At 34.9% G+C, this 24538-nt stretch overlaps 2 long non-coding RNA genes across 2 annotated transcripts in view; both read left to right on the top strand.

Annotated features, from left to right (window-relative positions):
- LOC123462213 overlaps nt 1-17065 on the top strand; it is a 212544-nt gene extending 195479 nt beyond the window's left edge. The window contains exons 3-4 of the long non-coding RNA XR_006638158.1: nt 8728-8912; nt 17004-17065. This is a non-coding gene — a long non-coding RNA (uncharacterized LOC123462213). The remainder of the gene's footprint in view (nt 1-8727; nt 8913-17003) is intronic.
- A 50-nt stretch (nt 17066-17115) lies between these two features.
- Nucleotides 17116-24538, top strand: part of LOC123462214 — a 55765-nt gene continuing 48342 nt past the window's right edge. The window contains exons 1-2 of the long non-coding RNA XR_006638159.1: nt 17116-17174; nt 17859-17974. This is a non-coding gene — a long non-coding RNA (uncharacterized LOC123462214). The remainder of the gene's footprint in view (nt 17175-17858; nt 17975-24538) is intronic.

Here is a 24538-nt window from a genome sequence, read left to right as displayed (position 1 = left end):
TTAAATTAATTTGCTTTTGTGTGTCTCATCAATTTTCATATGCTTCATTATTTTTGTAGCTTTCTTTTAGGATTTATTTCTTGTCTGACCTTAGATTTGCTTTTAGAAAATTAATTCTTTATTAATTACTAAATGTTTTCTTAATCCTAAATTATTAACTCTGCTTTTTATAGAAGTAAGCAGTTATTTCCACCAATTCACCATTTTTTTCTTTTATACTTGGAAGCTAAATTTTTAAAGAATATACATTCATTTATGAGTTAAATATTTCAGAATTTCACTCAGTGCTTTGTGTTTCTCAGCCTTCCCAAATAATATATATGCTTGGGTCAATTGTCAGCTTTAGCTGCCATATTGGAGAAAGTTTTAGGATGTGAAAGCATCATTTGTGATTAGGAACTCTTCCAAGATTCAAGTTAAATCTAAGTATGCTTATTAAAATAAATGTATATGCATTTGACTATTCATTTACTATTTAAATATTTCTTTTTAAAGTTCATTTTAATAGTTATTTTTATGTATTGACAGAGAGAAAGAGAGAGAGATAGAAAGAGCGAAAATGGGCACTCTAGGGCCTCCAGCCAATGCAAGCTAACTCCAGATGCATGCACCACTTTGTGCATCTGGTTAGTGTGGGTCCTGGGGAAATGAACCTGGGTCCTTTGGCTTTTCAGGCAGGCAAATACCTAACTGCTAAGTCATCCCTCCATCTTTTCTTTATATATTTCTTATATTTCATGTTAAACAGATATTTATAAGTTTAATATTTTCATTTAGTTATGGTCAGTGGAATTTTTTATGCTACATTTTATAACTACCATTAACTTGCACCCATAGTGAAATAAAAAATGATTATTTCAAGAATCTAATAATCATAATACAAGCCTCTAATCCCTTTAAGATTTCTTTGTGCAATTTTTGAAGTAGATAAGAAAACTACTTAATAATAATTTTGCCTTCTTATTTCAAAACTTTCAATGTACTAGTAATTGTTTTGTTCTGGTGAGTTATTTTAGATTGCTTGGGTGAAGTGACATGAATGGATAGATATTTCTTTTATCAGGTAATGATGGATTTAGCATAGTGCTTATTCTATTTTTAATATTTTATTTATTTATTTGAGAGAGAAGTAAAAAATAGAGAGAGATGAGAGATTGAGAAAATGGACACACCAGGACCTCTAGCCACTGCAAAGAAGTTCCATACTCAAGCGCCACCTTGTGCACCCAGTTTTACATTCATTCAAATTTGGGTCCTTAGGCTTTGCAGGCAGTGTCTTAACCACTGAGCCATCTCTCCACTCCCACAGTGCTTATTGTAATAATTACAAATAATTTTATTTACTTTTATTCTAGTTTTTAGCCAATATACTTTTGGGAGGATCACACAGCATTATTTTATGACTTATTGAAGAATGAATAAGTAGTTCTTAAAATAAAGAATAGGGCTGGAGGGATTGCTTAGTGGTTAAGGCGTTTGCCTGCAAAGCCAAAGGACCAAGGTTCGATTCCTCAGGATCCATGTTAGCCAGATGCACAAGGGGGTGCACACGTCTGGAGTTCGTTTCCATTGGTTGGAGGCCCTGGTGTGCCCATTCTGTTCCTCTCCCTCGCTCTCTCTTTCTCTGTCAAATAAGTAAATAAAAATAAAATATTTAAATAAAATAAAAGGGCTGGAGAAATGCGTTAGTGGTTAAGCGCTTGCCTGTGAAGCCTAAGGACTCCAGTTTGAGGCTCGACTCCCCAGGACCCACGTTAGCCAGATGCACAAGGGCGCACACGCTTCTCGAGTTCGTTTGCAGTGGCTGGAGGCCTCTGTGTGCCCATTCTCTATCTCCCTCTTTCTCTCTCTGTCTGTCACTCTCAAATAAATAAATAAAAATGAACAACAACGGGCTGGAGAGATGGCTTAGCAGTTAAGCGCTTGCCTGTGAAGTCTAAGGACCCCGGTTCGAGGCTCGGTTCCCCAGGTCCCACGTTAGCCAGATGCACAAGGGGGTGCACGCATCTGGAGTTCGTTTGCAGAGGCTGGAAGCCCTGGCGCGCCCATTCTCTCTCTCTCCCTCTATCTGTCTTTCTCTCTGGGTCTGTCGCTCTCAAATAAATAAATAAATAAATAAAATTAAAAAAAAATAAAATAAAATACAGAATGGACTTTTTCCTGATATCTTGTGTTGCATCTTTTATGGATTTTATGTGCAAGCATGTTATTAGGAAGGTTAATAATTATAATAAAAGTAAATTTTCCATATCAATTTCTTAGGCACTTTTATAAGTCTATTAGAGGGTTAACCCTTTACAAGTTGGGGTAGAGAGATAGCTCAGCCCATATGGTGCTTGCCTACATAGCCTAAAGACCTGGGTTCAGTTACTCAGTACCCACATAAAGCCAGATGTACAAAGTGGCACCATGTATCTGGAGTTCATTTGTTATGGCAGGACACCCTGCCTTTCTCTCTGTCTCTCTTCTCTCTCTGCTTACAGATTAATTAATAAAAATATTTTTTTAAATTACAAGTAACTTATTCTTTATTCTTTAAGAGAATTATAATAGCAAAACACTTCTGAGATATGACTGACAATTTGTTTTATTTCTCTCATAGTTATTGGTTGGTTTAGTTGCTCTTTTGTCAACTTTAATGATTCACAGTTATAGAAACTTTCCTACTTAAAATATGAATTTATTAGCACAGTTTAACTAACTCTCTAAAGAGAATTGTGTTTATGTTATTAGCTTATTTTTGTTTGGGGACTTTCTTATTATATTAGCCACTATTTTTAATAAAAAAGAAGATTGTAAGGCTTCTTGGAAAGTTTGGATGTGATTGTTATCTTTAGTTACTGTCCAATGAAGTAAGACTAAGGCAATTTAAAAGTTAATATACCTCATTAGCATTTCTAATTTTAGATAAACTTATACTTGATATTAATGTTAGTAACAGTATTATTCTAGCACCAAAAGCGGGATAAATCAGGATAGTTGCTATTCAATATTATTTTATTTTGGATATGTAACCTTTGGTGAATCCTGTTTTTCATCAGGAAAATTGATAAAGAGGAGGAAATTATATGTATCTGTAATTATCACTTCATGAATCATCAGATATCCTTTGAGTATTTTTATCCATATTTTTTTCTTCTTTTCTTAGATCTTAAGCATTTTTTTATTAATTAGTTTTGTATTCAGCAAATGCAGTCAGTTTGGTACCATTATTAGGTTTATCCGTGACCTACCCCTCCCCATTGGCTACTCCTTGTTGAGGTATATGGGTCGTGCATTGTGGAGTTAGCCCACAGTTATGGGTAAGATAAATGTCTCTGCATATCATGACCCAACATGTAAAGGCCTTAAGTGGAAGCGTTGTTGCACAATTTGAAGAGCACACAGCTGTATGCTGTATGTGTGCAGTCAGGTACATTTTCACTTTCATTCTCTTCTTCAGCAACTAACTCTGCTGATTAAGGTACATACATGGCTGGTTGCTGACAATGTATTGTTCCTGTGACTTTCCTGAGCATGCCTCCTACATCACTTTGCAGATTCAGATTCATACACTGTTGCTTTGTCATTTGTGTGTTCAAATTTTATTATGTGAAGTTTTACTGTTTTAGCAAAAGCCAATAAATATTTTTTTTCATTTTTAGTGTACAAATATGTATTAATCAATGCATGACATTTATTTACTTGTTACTCTTTATGGCTATGCATGTCAGTTATGATTAACTCTTCCCCTTTTCTGCTCAACCTCCCTGTTCCCATTCCCTGCTTTCATCATCCCATTCCTATCATCTCTCCTTCCATTTCCTTATCACTTAAGATCTTTTGAGTTCTTTTGAATATTATACATATAGTCTATGAATGGCTGGAAAAGATTTTCTCCCATAGCTGTCTTTTCACTTAGTTAACTGATTCCCTTGTTGTATAGAAGCTTTTCAACTTTATGAGGACCTTATTTCCTTGGTGGCTGGTGTCCTATTTAGAAAGTTTATACCTATTCATATATATGTAAGAGTTTTTACATTTTTATTCTGCTATGACTTTTAGAGATTCAGGTGTCATGTTAGGTCTATGATCCATCTGGGGCTGATCTTTGTGCAGAGTAAGATCTTTGTATATTCTTCGCCTGTGTATATCTAGTTTTCAAAATAAGCCTTTATGGAATGTACATAAAAAATCAGGTAGCTGAAGCTCTGCAGGTCAATGTCATGCAAAGCTACTTATCTGTTTTTGTGTCAGAACCATGCTGTTTTTGCTCATATGACTCCATAATTCAGCTGACTATCAGGTATGGTGAAACTGTCTACTGACTGGTTTGTTTGCTCATGGTTACTTTGGCTATTCAAGGTGTTCTGTTCCTCCAAATGAATTTTAAGATTATTATTTATATTACTGTGAAAAACTGCATTGTGGATGCCATTATGTCTGTAAATTGTTTTGGGTAAGAAAGCCATTTTTATTTCATTAATTCTTCTGCTCAGTGAACACATCTTTCCATCTTCTAATGTCTTCTTTAGGTTATTCCTTGAAAGTTATAGTTTTCATTATAGATGTTGTTCATTTTCTTGTCTAGGTTTATTATATGATATTTTTGAGGCAATTGTGAATGGAGTTTCTTCCCTGATTACTTCAACTTGTTAATTGTGTATAGGAAGTTAATTGATCTTGTATGTTAATTTTCTAACCTGGTACTTTACTGAAAGTGTTTATTAATTATAGCAGTTTTTTAGTAGAATATTTAGGATTTTTATCTTTCTTATGAATATGTTTACATATCCCTTTCCTTCGACTTCCAACTCTGTGTTAAATAAAAATGGACAGAATGGACACTGTTATCTTGTTCCTGACTGATTTTCCCCATTTAGTATAATATTTGTTACAGGTTTACCACATCTAATATTTAATATATTGAGACATGTTCCTTCTATTCCTAGGTTCTTCAGAACTTTGATCATGAAGGTACATTGACTTTTGTTAAATGCCTTTTTGCATTGATCAGGATGATCGCATGATTTCAATCCTTATGTTCATTTATGCAATGTATCACACTTATTGATTTACATATGTTGAGCTTCCTTTCTGGCATAATATCAATTTGATCATGATCCTTTTCATATATTCTTGCATTCTGTTTGTGTTTCATTGAGAATATTTGCATCAATTTATTTCTTTTTTTTTTTTTCAAGATAGGGTCTTACTCTAGCTCAGGCTGACTTGGAATTCAATGTGTAGTCTCAGGGTAACCTCGAACTCATAGTGATCCTCCTCCTACCTCTGCCTCCAGACTGCTGGGCTTAAAGGCATGTGCCACCATGCCCAGCTTGTATCTAATTTTTTTTATCAGGGAGCTTGCTCTATAATTTTCTTTGTTGAGTCTTCACCCAGTTTTGGAATCAGGATAATACTAGTACTGTAAAAAGAGTTTGCCAGCACTCCTTCTTTTAGTAGTTTATGAAATAGTTTATGAAGCAATAGTGTGAAATTATTTTTGAAAGTCCTGCGGAGTTTAGCAATGAATCCATCTAGGCCTGGAATTTTTTTTTTTTTGTCAGAACATCTTTTATTACTATTTCAATCTTACTGTTTGTTAGAGATCTGTATAAATTATCTATTTCTTCTTGTTTTAATCTGAGGAGGCTTTATGGCTCTATGAATTGATCCATTTCTTTCAGATTTTCCAATTTAGGCAAGAGTCTGATTTCAGATTTTTCCCAGTGGTTTTTCTGAATTCCATTAGTATGTCATAATAGCCCCCTTTTGTCATCAAGTTCCTCAATTTGGGTCTTCTTTTTGGTTAGGTTAAGCTAAGGATTTGTCAACTTTATTAATCTCTTTCAAAGAACAAACTCGTTTTGCTGATTCTTTGTGTTATTTTTTTCATTTTTATGTCATTAATTTCTACCCTGATCTAAATTATTTCTAGCTACTAACATTGGGATTAGTTATTCTCTGAAAAATGGGTGTGGGTTTCATCTCACTCTAATTTTTAATATTCATTATTCTTTAAAATTTATCTGCATGCTATACCAAGCTTTGTTTCATATATTATTGGTACCCTCAACTTTCTGCCATTTCTTTCTTAATATTTCATGATAACCTGACATTTTCTGTAGTTCTGACTTCATTTACATGTATGTTACTTTGAAACAATACAGCTCACAATATAGGGAATTAATCCTGCTTCCTCACCCATGGCTTATTATTTTGCTGTTACCAGATTCACAGGTCTGGGCTACCAGATGCTGGAGTACTACCACTGAACAGGTGAGGGTTGGGAGAAATTTATTCTGCAGTGAAGATGGTAGAGGTGTGGCATATCCATGATCTACCTTCTCGGACTGAAGGGCATGAACAATTGTTTATGACAAAGGAGGAAGGTATGAGACCTACACTGTGTAGTCGTTTCAGAGAGAGTATGTGCCTTATCACAACAGATTTTCATCTACTGCAACAAGTTACAAAGAAAAGTTCTTTAAAAGACTATCTGACTTCCATGAATCCAAACAGTTTACTATGGTAATTATTCAGGTGAAGCCTTTTAGAATGTCATATAGGAGTTAGTGGATATTAAAGGGTTAGGAAGGGCAGGTAAATGTGATTTTGCTAAGTGCAGATTCCAGAAGGGGTTGCTATTATTTTTCCACCTCCCCAACTAAAGCTTGATAATGTGACCTTGCTTCCAATCAAGGGTGTATCACAAACAGCAATTCAAGCTGGGCATGGAGGTTCATTCATGAGGTCCCACCACTGAGCAAGAGGTTGGAGGACCATGTACCCTGGGATACCTGAGACCCCCATCTCAAAACCAAAATAAGAGACAAGCAAACCAACAAACTCGGGTCATCAGTGCATAAGGGTTAAAAAGAAAGACCCTCCTGAAGAAAGATGCTGCTTTTGCTTCTGCTGCAGCAACTGTTATTTTCTTAAGAATTGAAGGAGGTTACTGAAGCAGGAGGAAGTTTGAAATGGCAGGAGAATGCAATCCTGGATGTAAGAATGTGAAGGATTTGCTTTCTATTACTTTACTATACTGCGCTGATTATTTCTCTCACAGAAAGCTGTGCCTTTGTATTTACGAATTAACTAACTAGATTTTGCTGCCTTTTAGGCACTTGAGGTCTATGTTAAGGTATGGATAAGAATCTTCTACATCTTCCCTCACCCCCTCTCCCTTACCCCCCCCCCCCGCCCTCTCTCTCTTCTCTCTAACTCTTGTATATCAGTTATATTTTTCTTTATTTTCTTAGTGGGCACTGACCCCTAACTCCCAGTACCAGCATCATCCACAGTGAGCTTTTGATCAGAGAGACCTACAAGGTTTCCTAAAAGACAGACAGGTTTCTGTCAGAGTACTTGATGACCCACTAAAGGTTAGTGGTAAGACCCTACTGCTGAAGATACCATATGCAGTTGACACATAAAATGGAATGGCATGGCTGGAAACTAGAAGAAAGTCAGTCCCCAGACAGTCAGTATCTAGTGCCAGAAAGTGCTACATGGGCGACTGGGGGAAAATGACCAATATCTGTCCAAGAAACTCATGGTCTAACTTACTTAGCAGCAAATAACCTGTTGTGACGCCCACACAAGTGCAATAGTGGCACACAGCCATGGTGGGGAACCAACTGCTCTTGATTTGGCTAACTGATCCCCTCAGTGGTACGGGACCCATAGCTGGAGCTGGGAAACAAGTCAGAACTATATCCAAACATAAGCCCACTCTCCAATATCAAGCTACCATCAATCACGAGTTACAAGAGGGCCTACACATATTAAATTATCTATAAAAAAAAATAATGGTTATCTCATTTGTCCTGGAGCTAACTTACTCTCCCTTGGAGAATCTGCTTCTCTTTTCCAGATAGATGTAGATCCTAAGGAGAGAGCCACCCCATCATACCTCAAAAGGGCTCTGGTTGAAACTAAGAAAAATTGGCGAAACAAGCAAGGGTGCTGTTTTCCTGATGAACGGGATACCAGCACAAGGGGGAAGGAGACCAACACAGAGAAAAATCAATTCCTACCAAATCAGAAAGCCAGAGACTCAGAGGCCCCCAACACCTCATCACTGAAGCAGACCAAAAATGAACCCAACATGGCTCAGGGAAATTTTATGGAAGAGGGGACAGAAAGAATGTCAGAGCCACATGTTGGGTCATGATTCACAGAGACATTTATCTTACCCATCACTGTGGGCTAACTCCACAATGCATGACCCATATACTTCAACAAGGAGTGGCCAATGGGGAGGGGGTAGGTCATGGATGAGCCTAATAATGGTACCAAATTGACTGTACTTGCTGAATACAAAACTAATTATTTAAAAAATATTAAAGAAAAGAAATATCAGTTTTAGATAGTATGTTTTTATTTATTTTGAAAGGAACTGAATGTATAATTTAAATTTCAAAACTCTTCTTGTTCTTAACATTGTTCCTTGCATTTAACAGGTGCCTTTAATATTAGAAAGGTATGGACTTTGCTTTTTGCCTCCTTTTAGTGTCTCCCTTCTTAAACCAATTAGCCATCTAAAGAGATACTGCCTTTGGGTTAAGTATCTGCACTTGGCTTCTTGATAACCAAATCTAGATTTTGCCCATTGGACATCTCTTAGGAGGAAATTTTAATAGAATGAGTAAACACAAGAAAGTAGTAAGAGCTCTCTGCATGAAGAGGATATAGCATACCTGTTACCATCCCATTGTTTATACAATTTTTGTATTTATGCAGACAAAACCTCACCTTTCCTTGCCTGTATACCTGCCAATTCAGCTATGTTACAGAAGATAAAGTGAGTGATTGGCTTCCATATCCAGGAGATTTCTAATGATCTTTTGACATGAGCAAAGAGGGAAAGTCAAAATAGTCCTAGAACCAGTAAAAAGAATACAAATTAATTCCATATGAAATACAAGGTAAGTGGAATAAAAGTTTTATTATTTTGATAAATTTTAGGAGTAGCTAAGGACAAGGATTCTAGTTGTGTTCTTGTATTACAGATGGAGACTAACATGGAGCTGTGTTCAGAAGCACCAGCATAGGTGTCTTTGCCTTATTAAATTAAACCTAACACAATGCTGCATTCACAGTTACAGTAGAAACAAACACAAGTGGTGATTTAATAACAAAATAATATGAGATTTTTATAAGCTTTCTCCAAAGTTCATGAGAAATGTGAATAATTTTTTTTTAGTGTTAAGTATTCAACCTTTTAGGATCACAACTATTATGTTTTCTAAGAGGTAAACTTGCCTTTGAAATGAATGTTTTCAATGCTTGCCATATTTTCTCAAGAAAAATGGCAATTAGTGAGAACAGTTCACTTAACCTTAGCTCAGAAACCATCATGGTTTTAGAAAATAGAGGCTTAAACCCAATCCATTGCTTTCATAGAGGCAAGCAACATTGAATCTCTGAAGCAATGTGATCAGATATTGTACTTTTTCTGTGTTAGCCCAGTTTGCTAGCTATAAGCAGCTAAGAATAGAAGTGACAGGTAGGCCAGAATGTAATGAATTATGGTAATCCTAGCAAGAAATAAAGGGAGCACATTGAGAATTTCTCTGTCCCTTGGAGAATCAGTCAAATATATTCTATAAAGTATCCTAAGATGATAATAAGATGACTTTATGTCCTGATTAATATGGACATCAAAAACAAGGCTTAGAATCTAAAATCAGTTCAGTGTTATGAGCCCTGTGATGTTATAAAGGACATGCTAGATGCTAGTGGGAAGAAATAAAAAGAAAAGTATAAAGATTGATATTAAGGAGACCCTATGAGTAATAATTTAGTCTTATCTACATTTAGCTTTAAAAAGTTGGATGACATCCAAGCCTGAATGTCATAGAGGCTGTTATGCCTTGTGCAGAAAGGCATCATAAGACCCATGGGGATGCACAAAAGACCAATGTGTCATTGCCTGTGTTTATTTGATTCAGGAAGGTATTGAATCTAAAGCCAACATTCATAATGATGAGCAAATACAAACCTGAAACTGTATGCATTCATTTAACTTATAAATAAGCATGTAGAATTTTAGAATTACTATTCTTTTTGTAATTAACCTCATGCCTATGAGGGTAAATTAAACATTCAGTACAAATTCAATACAAATCTATTCTACCAATTTAAGGATACAGTCCTACCCGAAAATAGCTTAAATTTCAAAATGGATTATAATGTATAATGGTTTTCAATATGTTTTATATTAACTTGTCACATTTTTTTCACTTTTGTTTTTTCAGACTATGCCATGAACTTTTTGTTGTTGTTGTTGTTTATTTATTTGAGAGAGACAGAGAGGGACAGAAAGAGGCAAATAGAGAGAGGGAGAGAGAATGGGCATGCCAGGGCCTCCAGCCACTGCAAACGAATTCCAGATGCATGCGCCCCCTTGTGCATCTGGCTAACGTGGTTCCTGGGGAGTCGAGCCTCGAACCGGGGTTCTTAGGCTTCACAGGCAAGCGCTTAACCGCTGAGCCATCTCTCCAGCCCAATGCCATGAACTTTTACCTCTTTGATACTTTCTGAGATTCAGGGATACAGATTAAGAGAAATTGTATTTGTAGACTACTTGAGGCTACAGTATTAAGGATTACAGACCCTATGGACCACACCTTTATGACATTTAAAAAAAAAATCAAACACTAAGGTGGGGCATGGTGGCGCATGCCTTTAATCCCAGAACTTAGGAGGCAGAGGTAAGAGGATCACCAGTAGTTTAAGGCCACCCTGAGACTACATAGGGAATTCCAGGTCAGTCTGAGCTAGAATGAAACCTTACCTCGGGAAAAAAAAAAAAAAAAAATTAAACACTATTTCAATAGAAAGACAAAACCTATGTAGATATTGTATGGCACTAAAATGTTCAATAATGAAAATTTATTTCTATAGTAAAAATGTAGAGCTAATTGTAAAAGAAACTTGAGGTTAGGATTAGGGTTGTCTTCATAGAATGTATACAAATAGTGATTTTTTTTTTTCCCAGTTGTCTAGATGCTGGATATTGACTTATTGGCTTTGCCTGGGTGTGATCACCTATATTAAGGTGGTTTTAATCATTTCTAAACAGGCAAGAAAGCTCTTCCCTTTTATTTCCTTGCAGGATTTATTTCAACTACCAAATATTATTTATTCCTCCTCATTTACTCTAAACAATGATGTCTCAATATCACCACTGTTGACTATATTCAAAATAGGTTTTCTTCATATTTTACTCAAGTACTTCCTACTTCAAGCTTATTTTGAGCTGTATCAATTAGCAGAGACAATACTGTATGTTTGTTCTGAGCCTAGTGGTATGCAGACATGAATTCTCCTCATCCAATCTATTGAATTTTTAGCAATGCTAACGATTAACTAAGAAATTTTCCTGCTTTCTAAAGAACATGTTTTACTGAAATTCTGAGGACTCCAGAGTAGCACAATGTATTTGATTGTTTGAAGATCTCTTTGCACCAAAGCTGGTGACTTATATCCTTTCTATAAGTCATGCATTTGCATGTGCTTTCTACTTGACTGGTGATTACCGATTTCATTTGTAGTTTAAATTAGAAGTTTCATTCTATGTACAAGCCTTATGAGAATGCTTGTATGGTATCAGTTTAACTTAAGTAAGTGGTCAATAGTTGCCCAATTAGCAACTTGTTAAGTGAAATGTTGGTCTAGTGCTTTAGACATAATTTAGATACATTTATAGACAAGATATAGTCACAGAAAGGACTAGCAATTGAACCTCTAATTCATTGTGAGAATACAAAGCTAATGTCTAAATAAATACTCCAGCTCTGGCCAACAAAGTACTTATTGCAGTAGGAATTTTTGGTCTTTTCATAATCTGTCTAAATTTGTGTGTGATGGTATGAAATGACAATAAAACATGTCAAAATATAATGGAACCTATATTGTGTGATGTAATCTTAAAGTTATCATATCAAATGTCTCATGAAAAGACTTAAGCACTCTAACTGCACTATTTCAAGTTACAAATAACCAGCCATTTTATAACAATTGTGCCAATCTTTAAAATTCCTTAAAGAATATTATATGCTTGTTCTTTGGTCTAAAACATAGTCACAGAGTTTTGTTTTTAATCTTGAAGGTAAGTTAATTATCCTAAGACAGGTTTATATTTATATACTTTGTTAATTATTATTAATAAGGTAAATCAATGTTCATGCTCATTATATCTAAGTGTGGGCTTCTAAGCATAAATACAGTAACATTATTTTATACATTTTCTCAGTACATTTTTAATGTACTCCAAACTAAGATAGATCAGCAATAAAATTCTTTCATTGTGGCTATTCCCACAATATGTATTTAAAACTAAAAAATCTTTTAACTTAACATTTATAAATGTTTTTAAATCTTTAAAGCTGCAATATTTATATTTTGCTGTTGCAATGAAGATTTGGTATCAGTCCAAAATAGGTAAAGTAGAATTTGTGAAGTATATGTGCACATCGTCATTGGCTAAATAGCAATGGCTTCTTGCATTTTTGTCGTTCTATATTTTTTAGGTATTCTCAAGGCTTTCTATCTCAAGTATTTTGTGATTCCTTTTGCATAAAATGTTGCTTTTGAGGCTGAAATTTGAAATGTGGATATGATAATATCATCTTCTGTACCATATATTTGAACCAAAAGTTCACTTGCCTCTTGATGAGCACAATCCATTCTTTTGATCTCACAATAAACATGTGTTTGTAATTATAAGATTAAACAAACCAAATATATTTAGTTAAATAGAAAAGATAAACTTCTTCAAATTCTTAACAAATTTTCAAAGAAAAGTCCCAATTGCACATTGTTCCTTGAGTAATGACAATTAAATTTGGTACCTTATAATATGTAATATATTATATTATAATATATAATATAATATTCTGAATTGCTTTCTTCTGTACCAGTTGGTCTCTCATAGAAAGGTTTTCTGATATTTTTGCACTCTAAAAATAATCTATTTACAATAGGGAAAGTGGTAGGTATTTAACATATGTGGCTCTGTGAAAACCATGTTTTTTTCTTAACCTTCACAACAGTACCCTTGGTATGAATTATTATCACCATTTCATGTTTCTGCAAAATGAAGTTCAAAGATATTGATTAATTTATCTGAGGTGCATATTTAACCAGTGATTAGGCTGGGATGTGAATTGGGTATTCCTAAGCCAGCTACAACCTTGAGAATCAGTTTGGAAAGACCTGGAACATGCACTTGTCTTGGTCCAGGAGTCCCAGACAGAACTTGTTGCTCTAATATAAAGTCCATTTAAATTACTGTCAAGTACATTTTGTTTTATAAACTGTGGTGCCCATGTGGTCGGGACATATATATTTGTGATTGTTATGGGCTCATGTTAGATCATTCCCTTGGTGAGTAAAAGGTGGTCTTCTTTGTCCATTTTGATTACTTTTTGTTTGAAGTCAATTTTATCATATATTAATATAGCAACATCTACTTTTTCAGTTTCCATTTGCTTAGCATATCATTTTCCAACCTTTCACCCTGAGGAGGTGTCTATCTTTAGTGGTGAGGTGGGTTTCTTGAAGACAGAAGATAGAAGGGTCCAGTGTTTTGATCCATCCTGATAGCCTGTGTCATTCTATGGGTGTGTTAAGACTATTAATATTTAAGTGAGGTTTGAATTACTCCCTGCCATGATGAGATGTTTTATGGGGTTGGGTGCTTATTTATGTTATGTATTGTTTTGAGCCTGGTTTGTTTAGGTTACTGTGATCTTCTTGTTGGCTCTTGAGATTGGTTGTTTTACTGTTTTGTGTGGAGTATTCCTTGAAGTATTCTCTTTAGCATTGTGTTCATATAATCATAGAGTTGGCTTTTTCATGGAAAGTTTTTCTTTCACCATCTATTATGAGGGACACTTTTGATGGGTAAAGTAGCTTGGGTTGGAAGCCATAGTTTTTCAGACTTTGAAGTGTTCCATTCCAGGCCCTTCTGGCTTTCAGGGTTTCCATTGAGAAATCTGATGTTATTGTAATTCTTTCTATGTTGTGAATTGCTTCTCTTTTGCTGCCTTTAACACTTTCACTTTGTTTTCATTGTTAAGAATTTTAACTATGATATGTCTTGGAGAGTTTCTTCTTTGGTCCTGCCTATTTGGTGTTCTGTGGGCTTCTTGTATCTGGATAGGCCTCTTATTTGCAAGATTCATAAAATGTTCTCTAATAATTTTGCTGAGTATGTTTTCTATGCCTTGTCTGGATTTCCTCTACTTCTGTTATACCCATGATCTGGATATTTGGTCATTTTAGAGTGTCCCACAATTCTGTCATATTCTGTTCACTTGATTTTTTGAATTTAGCAAGGTTTTTGGCCTCCCAATCAATTTCTTTTGTCTTATATTCCAGGTCAGACTTTCTGTCTTCCACACGAGTAACTCTGTTGGTAAGGTGTTCTAGAGAGGTTTGTATAAATTTCTGTTTGATTTTCATTTTCTATTGTGTTCTTTTGTATAATGTCCTTCTCTTTTTTGAGGCATGATTTCGCTTTAGATTCTGATTTTCTTGCTCCTTCTTGTAGTTCATATTTGCCTTTGATCAAGTCTTCATTAATCTTAATCAATCAGTTGTTGAGGTCTTCCATTTATTGACTTACACTCAATTTATTCATATTTCTTTGGAGGGTTCTGATGTTTTCTTCAACCAAGTTAAGCCTACTATCAAAGGCTGAATGCTCTAGGAGATAATTCTGTTCAAGTTCATTAATACAATTATTGGTTCTTTGTTAATTTGCTTCAAGTTCAGTGTTTTTTTTTTGTTTTTTTTGTTTTTTTTTTTTTAATCAGGGTCTCATTGGTTGTCACATTTTCATTTTAGGAATGAATTTTTTTTGGTTTCTTTATGATTTCATTGGAGGATTCTGTAGTAGGACTAGGCAAACTTGGTGGAGATCCCCCAATTTTCTGATTTCCACTGGCTATTTTGTATTGTCATCTACGCATGTTAATAAGACTCTTTATTTTATTGAGGAGAAATCAAGTTTGTGTTCTCTGGCCTATTCCACCCTGTGACACAGATGAACAGGAATATTGGTCCTTAGTGGTCAGTCAAGATACTAGAGCAAAAGGCCTGATTTCACAGCTCACTCAGGGTCCAGGCTTTCTCTAGCAAGGCACAATCAACTGGACCTATCCAGACCAGGGGACTAGTGCTGTGCCCTTCAGGTCATAGATCAGTACCAGCAACCTAGACTGGGGAAGTGGGAGGAGCCCAGATGCCCATCCACACACTGTGCAAGGAACCCAATCAGGGGACAGTGATGAGAATCCAGCTATGGGTCCAGCCTACTCACTCCAGACCACTGTGCCTACTCAAGCACTGACAGCACAGGGAACTCAGACCTGGGCAGTGGGACAATACCTACTGTTTTAGAATCCAAGCTCTACATCATGAAATAATTAAATAATTAAATTATATTTCCATCATATAAACCAAATAGCTCTGGGCCAATAGGAAATAACTTATCTGTGTTGAGATGTGTTAAAAGAGCATTTTTGTAGACACAAAACAATGGTAAATAAATAAAAGGTTAAAAGATGTATTTGAATTAATGGGATGTACAAGGAACATGACAAACAGATTTAGCACTCAAAGATATACTTGAAGATAACTATACAGCTATAGATATTCACTATGACATAAAAAATAAACAGATGAACAGATAAATATCCAGGTACATCTTTAAAAAACATTATTATAACCACATAGTATTTCATTTATTGAGGCATTTGCAGTTGAGTAGAAAAGTGCAGAGTAAATAGGAAAAAAGTGAGGTGCTAATGCTTTGTTGCAGTTACTTCTTCGTTATTTGGACAAACATCTGACCAAAAGCAGATTATAGGAAGAACGGGTTTACTTCAGGATTACAGTTCCCAGGGGAAACACCATCAGTGGTGGAGGAAGTTGGCTCTTTTTATCATTTATAGCAGAGTGAAACAATTGTGAGCATAAGCAAGCACCAGCGGACAGACTCAGACTGGATCTGTTACTCACCTAGTAGGGCAGGATTTACGATATGCCTCAGTATCATGCTTCCTTGCACCAAGGTTCCATCTGCTGGAGACTCAAGTTGCAAGTTCAATCTTAATAAAAAAAAAATACTAGAGTCTATGGGGCCATGTTTCCTGCTGCAACATAGCATTAGAGGAAACACAGGAAAATCTGATGATCTACTAAGCAAGTTGTTATGTGTAATATTTACTTGCTATTTGTAACTGCTTCATGAAATCCACAAAAATGTAAAGTTGTTCTAATGTATTCACTTCAAAAATATTCCCATGTGTTCTTTCTCATTTAAGATCAAATTTGACAGCATCTTGCAATTAAACAATTGTACTATTATAATCAAACCACTTCAATTAAAATATGAGAACATGAAAGACTAACTTTGATGACATTGAAACTGCAAGAACCTGAAATTGGATATAAATGATAAATCAACTTCCTGCAGTGATTTGAAGCATGTGTTCTAGTTAGGTAGACAAAATTAGATTCAGTTTCTCAGTGGAACAGCAAGAAATCTGTGACCTTGTGCACTTGTTTCATTTAATGTCAGATTGTTTTCTTAAATTGAAATATTAATAGTTACAATTTTTAAAAGGCAATCAAATAATGTAGTTTTGTTGTTCTAATTAACCTTGTTTTAGTTGTAGTGATAAAACATAGTAGAATTTCTATTCTTTTGTAAAACCATCTATAATCACCCATAATCCCATGGTGAATGAAAATAAGGTCATCCACAGATGCTTAAGCCACTTTGATAAAATGCAGTAGCACTTTCATATAACCCAAGCATATCCTTTAGCAAATATTAAACAATTTCTAAATTGCTTATGCTCCCTAATACAGCATACCTGCTATGTAAGCTTTGCATTACTTATGGATGATAGCAAGAAAAATATCTATTTATAAAGAATTTAATAGGTGTAGGCCCACTTGTAACTTTACTCTCCATTGGAGAGTCTGCTCTTCTTTTTCAGATAAACACAGATCCTAAGGAGAAAACCAGCCCATCATACCTCAAAAGGGCCCCAACTGAAACTAAGAACAATGGGTGAAACAAACAAGGCTGCTGTTCTCTTGGTGAAATGGGTACCAGCACAAGGATGAAGGAGATGGACACAGAGAATAATCAACTTCTACCATATCAGGTATCCAGCGACCCTGAGGCCCCCATCAACTCTTCACTGAAGCAGACCAAAAATGAATCCCACAAGGCTCAGGGAAATTTTGTAGAAGAGGGGGCAGAAAAAATGTCAGAGCCACATGTTGGGTCATGATATGCAGAGACATTTCTCCTACCCATATTTTGGGCTAACTCCACAATGCATGACCCATATACCTCAACAAGGAGGGTTTAGGGGGAGGGGGTACCAACTTGACTGTATTCACTGAGTACAAAATGAATTAGTAAAAAAATAATAAATTAAAAAATAAATAAAATTCCATGCTTCTTAAAAAGTATACATATTCATGTTCATTATCTCTGTGATTTGTTTTCTCAAATGCATTTAATGGACAACTGGTTGAATCCTCAGTGGGGAATCCATGTTTACAGTGGACTGACTGACTATATCATATGAAAATAATAGCAATAATAGTATAGTTTCAATAGTCTGGGTCTAACTGTCAAAACTACATTTTAAGGTGGCAGCTGGGAAAAAACACATTTAATTTTGGATATTTCTTTAAAATTACATAGATTTAACTTTTTAATATGTTATAAAAGTGAATGTTACCTAAATTCAACCAAAATAATGTATTATTATTCAAGTAGTATAAATGAGTAAAACAAGTAATAACAGCCATGAATTTTTGTTTGCTTTTTGACACAGGGCTTCACTAGGTAGACCAGAATGACCTCTAACTCAACACCTTCTGCTTGTCTTTTAAGTGTTGAGATTACATGCCTATACCAACATTTCCAGTCCAAAGAAGAATTTTTTAAATGGTAAGAGAATCACAATTTAAAGGGAAAATGGACTAAAGAGCATAAAATTAATATATACATGGATATTTACTTAAAGAAACTTTATATCACTTGTCTAATAAATTTCATGGCAAAGTTGAAAATGAACAAAAGAATAGAAGATATTGCTGACCAACAAATCTTGAACTACAAAGGAAGAAAAATATTTTTTGTTTTGCTAAAAATTTAAAGTTTACTACATGAAATATGACATAAGCCATAGACTTTAAATCATCTCTGGATCACTTATTCAACGAAAGCATAAATTAACATGTACCCAGTTGTTACACTGCCTTGTTTAGGAAATAATGACAAGAATAAAAGTTTGGAAGAGGCAAGTTTTACAAAGGTTTTGATCTATGATTTGTTGAATATATAGAAATGGAAGTCAAGGAAGTGGAAGACTGCACACAGATGGATATTTTTTCTGTTTATATACTAAAATCCACTCATCTTTGATATACTAATAAATCTTTAGTGATATTCTTTAAGTTGTTTCTCCAGGTGTTTAATTTTTGCTCTTTTCTTATACTGTTTTAAAGCTTACTAATTTTCTCTTTTAATTTCTCTTGCTTTTTGTAACTGTTATTAATCTCAGGTGATGTACTTTTAATGTGATATTGTATTTTCATCTCAAGTCAATTTTTTGAGCATATATATATATATATATATATATATATATATATATATTCAATATATATATAAAATGCCCCTTCTATATCTCTACTTAAACTTTTAAATGTATGAAATAAAATTAGAATAATTTTTGAATTTGATAATTTAAAAATTGGTTCATTTTCATTTTTTGTAATTGTTGTTATAGGTCACATTTGCCAAATATTTGCTTGCTTGGTAGTGTTCAAAATTTACCTGGTTGGGTACAAACTGTTTCTACTTTTTATAAATTGTTTTAAGCTTTGCTTTGGGATGTGGTTACTTAGGACTGTTTTATTCTTTTAGGTCTTCTAAGGTTTGTTTGGTACAAAGGATTAGCTTTGATCTCAAGCTAGATTTATTTAGATGAAATCTTTGTGCATAGTCTACCTATATTCTACCTTGAAGCATATCTTCACTGTTCCTAGCCTAGGTTCATGTTCAGTGCTCAAGCACTCAGAAGGATCCTCTACAAATTATTCTTTTCTCCTCCTATGGAATTTTTTATAATCATACTCTTTCCTACAAATACTACCCAACTTATTCTCTCTAGACCCCCAAGTCTGAGTCCCAGGGATTTTTATCTGAGTCCATCTGGGCTTCTACCTTTTCCTGCTGCCTAGTAGCCCTCTGAAGGCTGAAACTTGAGTAATTACAGCAGTCACCATTTGTTTTCTATCAAGGTTTACTCTCCTTCCTTGCCTGATATCTAATACCTTTAGCACACTCACTTTACATACTTACATAAACTCATATTCACATTTATTTATGTAGCTTGGTTTTTCACTTCTTTGTATCAAGAAAGTCAATCTGGTCAGTCCTATTCCATAATAGCGATCTTCCTATCTATGCCTACCCAGTGTTGGGAGTAAAAGAGTGAGCTACATGCCTGGCTTTTTCTGGTTGTTGATTTTTTTGTTGTTGTTGTTCATTTTTTATTTATTTATTTGAGAGCGACAGACACAGAGAGAAAGACAGATAGAGGGAGAGAGAGAGAATGGGCGCGCCAGGGCTTCCAGCCACTGCAAACAAACTCCAGACGCGTGCGCCCCCTTGTACATCTGGCTAATGTGGGACCTGGGGAACCGAGCCTTGAACCGGGGTCCATAGGCTTCACAGGCGAACACTTAACTGCTAAGCCATCTCTCCAGCCCTGGTTGTTGATTTTTATTGGGGCTTTTATTTACGTAAAATGAAATGCTTCTGGTGAGCAAAAATGTCTCCATGAAAACAATGAACTTGGGCAGGAGAGATGGCTCAGCCATTTTTTAAGCCAATTGCTTGAAAAGCCTAATGACCAGGATTTGATTCCCCTGTACCCAAGTAAAGCTGGATGCACAAAGTAACACATGATGTAGAGTTTGTTTGCAGTGGGTAGAGACTCGTGTATGCCCATTCTTTCTGTCTCTCTCTGTTTCCAAATAAATACAATATTTAAAATAAAATTTATAAAAAATAAAAAGTGAAACATGATGTATCTAAGATAAGTTGCTTTTATTTCCTGGCTATTAATGCCAGTAAAAATTACATGTGTTAAAAATTTACAAAAATATATATTAGTTCAGTTTGTAAAATGCCTTATACTCTGAGTAAATTGGATTTAACCAGCTACTCTGTCTGAAAAGCTATGGCTAATCCTACATTTATTTCATTGGAACCTTCTTATCAGCTTCATTTTGTATATTCTCAATACTGCTGCTGTTAATGCTCACTGACAATAAAAAAATTACTATTGAAAATAAAATCATAAAATTATTTTCTATTTAAACAATATAAGAAAATAATTACTTTGATTGTGTGGTTTCTTATACCCACTATCTATTGATCAGAATTAGAGATAATTTTCTATAAACTTTCCCCTATAGTGAATATTTACTCATGGGATTTCCAATGCTTTAAAAAAAATTTTTTGTTTCATTTTTATTTATTTATTTGAGTGTGACAGAGAGAGAGAGAGAGAGAGAGAGAGAGAGGGAGGGAGAGAGAGGGAGGGAGAATGGGCAAGCCAGGGCTTCCAGCCACTGCTAACGAACTCCAGACGCATGCACCCCCTTGTGCATCTGGCTAAGGTGGGTCCTGGGGAATCAAGCCTCAAACCGGGGTCCTTAGGCTTCATAGGCAAGCTTAACCGCTAAGCCATCTCTCCAGCCCTCCAATACTTTTTTTTAAAGAAAGAAGAGGAGCATTAAATTCCACAGTAGATTTCCAAAATGTTAAAATGGTGATATAATATTTATATTTCAATAAGAAATGTCTTCTGTAATTCAGTTCATTTTTGACCATTTGTTCATATATTAGCACTGCTGGGTGACACTGAAGCCCTTTTAGTTACTTGATATTCAGCAGCAATTGAAGCTTTGGCGGGTAAGCAGTGACCAGTAGTTATCAGTTGCTGGGGATTGTGGGAAACAAGAGGAAAAGAAGGAGATGGAGAGGAGAGGAGGGGAGGGAAGAGGAAAAAAGAAAGGTAAGGAGAAGGAAAAGGAAGTGAACAGAAAGGAGAGATGAAAAGAGAGGAGGAGGGAAGGGATGAGAAGGCAGGAGAAGGGAGTAGAGGAGAGGAGAGAGAAATGAGTGCCATTAACCATTCTGTGCACTGAAGATTATGCCAAATCTGAAGAAGGTGCTGGATTTCTGATCTCTGGAGACAGAAATAATTCTTACGCTGTTGATTTATTGGTGAGGCCTGAAAACTAAAATGAGGAAGAACGACAAGCCTAGATTAAAATTCACGTGACCTATTTTTCTTAGTCAACTTCAGTCATCATTTGAAAACTATTTTGTGCCACAAATTTATTTTAAAAGGAGACACTGAAAGGAAATTTGTTCATTTTTAACTTGAGACTAGTGAAAATGTTTTTGAATTCTTAGGAGTATTATATAGTAATATTAAAATGGCATTAACTTGCTATTTTGTTGAGCTAAACTTAAATATATTTTATTTATAAATAGAACCCAAATGTTTTGTTTTAAATAGTGATCAAATATTGATTGATGAGTTAATATTTACGATATGAGAAGCACTTACCTTTCTCTGAGAAGTGTTTATGTTGACCAAAATTTTCATGGTTGAGCTAACTTAGGTATTTCAGCATTCATGGTGGACATGTTTCAGGGTAGAAAATGACCTTTCTGTGGCAGTTCACTGTGTTTCATGAGCAGTTTATATGCAGATTCAATAGCCTTTGCTTTGCTTCATGTCTAAATTCTATTGATAATTTATAAACATGTTTCTTTTTATTTCCTGAAAGTACTTAATAATATCTATGGAAGACTGATATACTAAATTTTCATTTCCATTAAACTATTGTGACTTCAATTTAGGCATTTAAAAATGTTAGCATTACCTTGAAATAATTTAATATAGACAAGTATCTTGGAAAAGAAACAGTTCTCTTTCTCTTTTGTCCTGTTTTTATTTCTTGCATTTCTTTGATGCCATGCACCAGAGCTGGCTCTCTGTGAGAAAGATAGAAGATGAGAATGACATGTTGAACACATGGATATCAAGGATGTGGTTACCTTAGCAACAGGAAGCATATAAAAGCCCTTAGAACATCCATTCCCACTCCTGGGACATTTCAGAGTTTCAGATACTATAAATACTTGTGAATACAACATCTATAAGAAGCAGTACAAATATTAAAGTATTATAATATAAAAGTGACTTAAGTTTTCCTCATAGGACCAAGTTAGTAATTCATACTCCATTCCATCCCTAAGAAATGGTGGCTTAAACAAAAGCAAAAATTAATTCTAATGTATGTTCTATAAAATAGTAGTTTACTCTGTTTTGTGAGTTTACACACACCCATGGAATTTCTAATTGTTATGTATAAGTTTGGGAAGGTTTATTAAGATAATGTAAAATATTTATTTTGACTGATAAAATTCAGTAAGGGCTAGAACTGAGACAGTGATGATTCTCAGTGAATGTCTGTTTGCTCTTTTAAATAATTGAAAGTTTGATCTGTCACTTGACAGATGACATACCTGAAGAGTCATGTAACTTTGTTCTTTAGTGAGAGAATTCCATATTCATCAATAAATGCAAAAAGGAACACCTACTGATGATTAAAATTAGCAAAGAAAAATATCCTTAATCTATATTTTGTCAAAAAAAATTTAGAGAGGGACAGAATGAGAGAGAGAGAGAGAGAGAGAGAGAGAGAGAGAGAGAGAGAGAGAGAATGAGAATTTGAGAAGCTAGGGCCTTGACCACTGCAATTGAATTCCAGGCAATTCCACCATCTAGTGGGCATGTGTGACCTTGCACTTGCCTCACCTTTTTGTGGCTGGCTTATGTGGGATCTGGAGTATAGAACATGGGAACTTAGGCTTTGCAGGCAAGCACCTTAATGGCTAAAGCTTAACTCTAGCCCAAATAAATTATTATTATTTACCTTGTTGACACTTTTTCTTCCTCCTGTTGTCTAGGCTTGTCCCTAAGATTGTAAGCCTCATATAATATTTTATAGGAGGGAAAATATTCCATCCAACCCTCTTGTTTTCCTTGTCTCTCTTAAATTACCTACCATGTACATGAAATGGTCTTTCTACCTACACATATGCTCATTGCTACCCTATACCACAGTGAATTTCTCTTACTTATGGAAGAATCTTATCCTCAACTTTGTAAAGAGAATAGAATATTTGACTGACCACTCTCTATCCAACATCATTGTAAGAAAACTCAGTGCTGAATTAACTCTGTTCCTGTACTTTTTGACACCCATTTTGTAGACATTTAATATTTTATTCAGGGTGTAGTAGACATGGTCACTCTAGTCATCTATACTTTTTCAGTGTGAACCTATGGAATCTAAATTATCTTAAAACAAAATGCCCTGTACCTAATTATCCCAACTCACTTCAGAAATCCCTTCACTGACTTATGCTTACTGCTATGTTATGCTAGTAGGATTTATTGGAGATCAATTAAAAAAATCACCTACTTGAAAGCCACTGTGTGTCTTTACAAACCTTAGCCTGAAAATTCAAACCACCTTGATAGGATAAATTATACAATAGATATTTTGCTTAATTATGTTTCAGAAACATTTTAAACTTCTCTATTGTTCATTCTTTAGTTATAAAATGACACTGTATAAGTTCAATGTGTCTGTTTTTGTCTTAGCACTCATGTGTCTTTAAAAATTGCTTTGTTGAGCAAACAGTAGTCAATACTTATTATTTATATATAGAAGGTCCAATTACAGGCAAGTTATGCATGTTGGTCCTTGAAATCATTACAAGAAATTGACAGAGTAGAAACTCATTGGATCCATTTCCTGATGAGGACACCGAGGGAAAGGGGGATATGGTTTTGTAGAATTGATTCAGGTCTCAAGTTAAGTCATTGTGGTTAAGAAACTATATTTTAGTAACCATGCACCTGCCTCTCTGGTAGCTGAACAAATAGCCCACTCCATCTTTTTTTCCTTTTGTCTGTTTCTGAGAGGAAACACAAAATAGAACCATAATTTTCAACATATTTATAAGCTATAATCACGCAATTTATCTAAATGTTCCACCTAAGTAACATATGAAAGCAAGACTGCTGAAATTGCAGTTTTTTAGTCCAAGCCAAGATTTGCTTCACCATAAACCCAGGGGTGAGAGCTGTAAGGTATGTTTCTACAAGCCCTTCCTGGTAATCCTGACTGATAATGAAGTCTCACAACTACTGGTCTAGAAGAAAAGTGAACTTTGGAGACAGATGACTGAACAGAAATCCCACACCCGTTGCTTTAAGCTGTGACGAAATGATAAATTGGCTAGGACTCTTATGAAAATTAGTTATTGCTTGCTAATCAATTTTACTGTGTCATAATACTTTATGTTACTTTTGGACATAGAACGAAAGTTAAGATGATATGGCACTGAATAAAT

The sequence above is a fragment of the Jaculus jaculus genome, chromosome 7, assembly GCF_020740685.1.
Source record: "Jaculus jaculus isolate mJacJac1 chromosome 7, mJacJac1.mat.Y.cur, whole genome shotgun sequence".
In the NCBI taxonomy this organism is placed as follows: domain Eukaryota; kingdom Metazoa; phylum Chordata; class Mammalia; order Rodentia; family Dipodidae; genus Jaculus; species Jaculus jaculus.
Note: the sequence above shows the minus strand (reverse complement) of the source record. Positions and strands in the feature narration are given on the sequence as shown.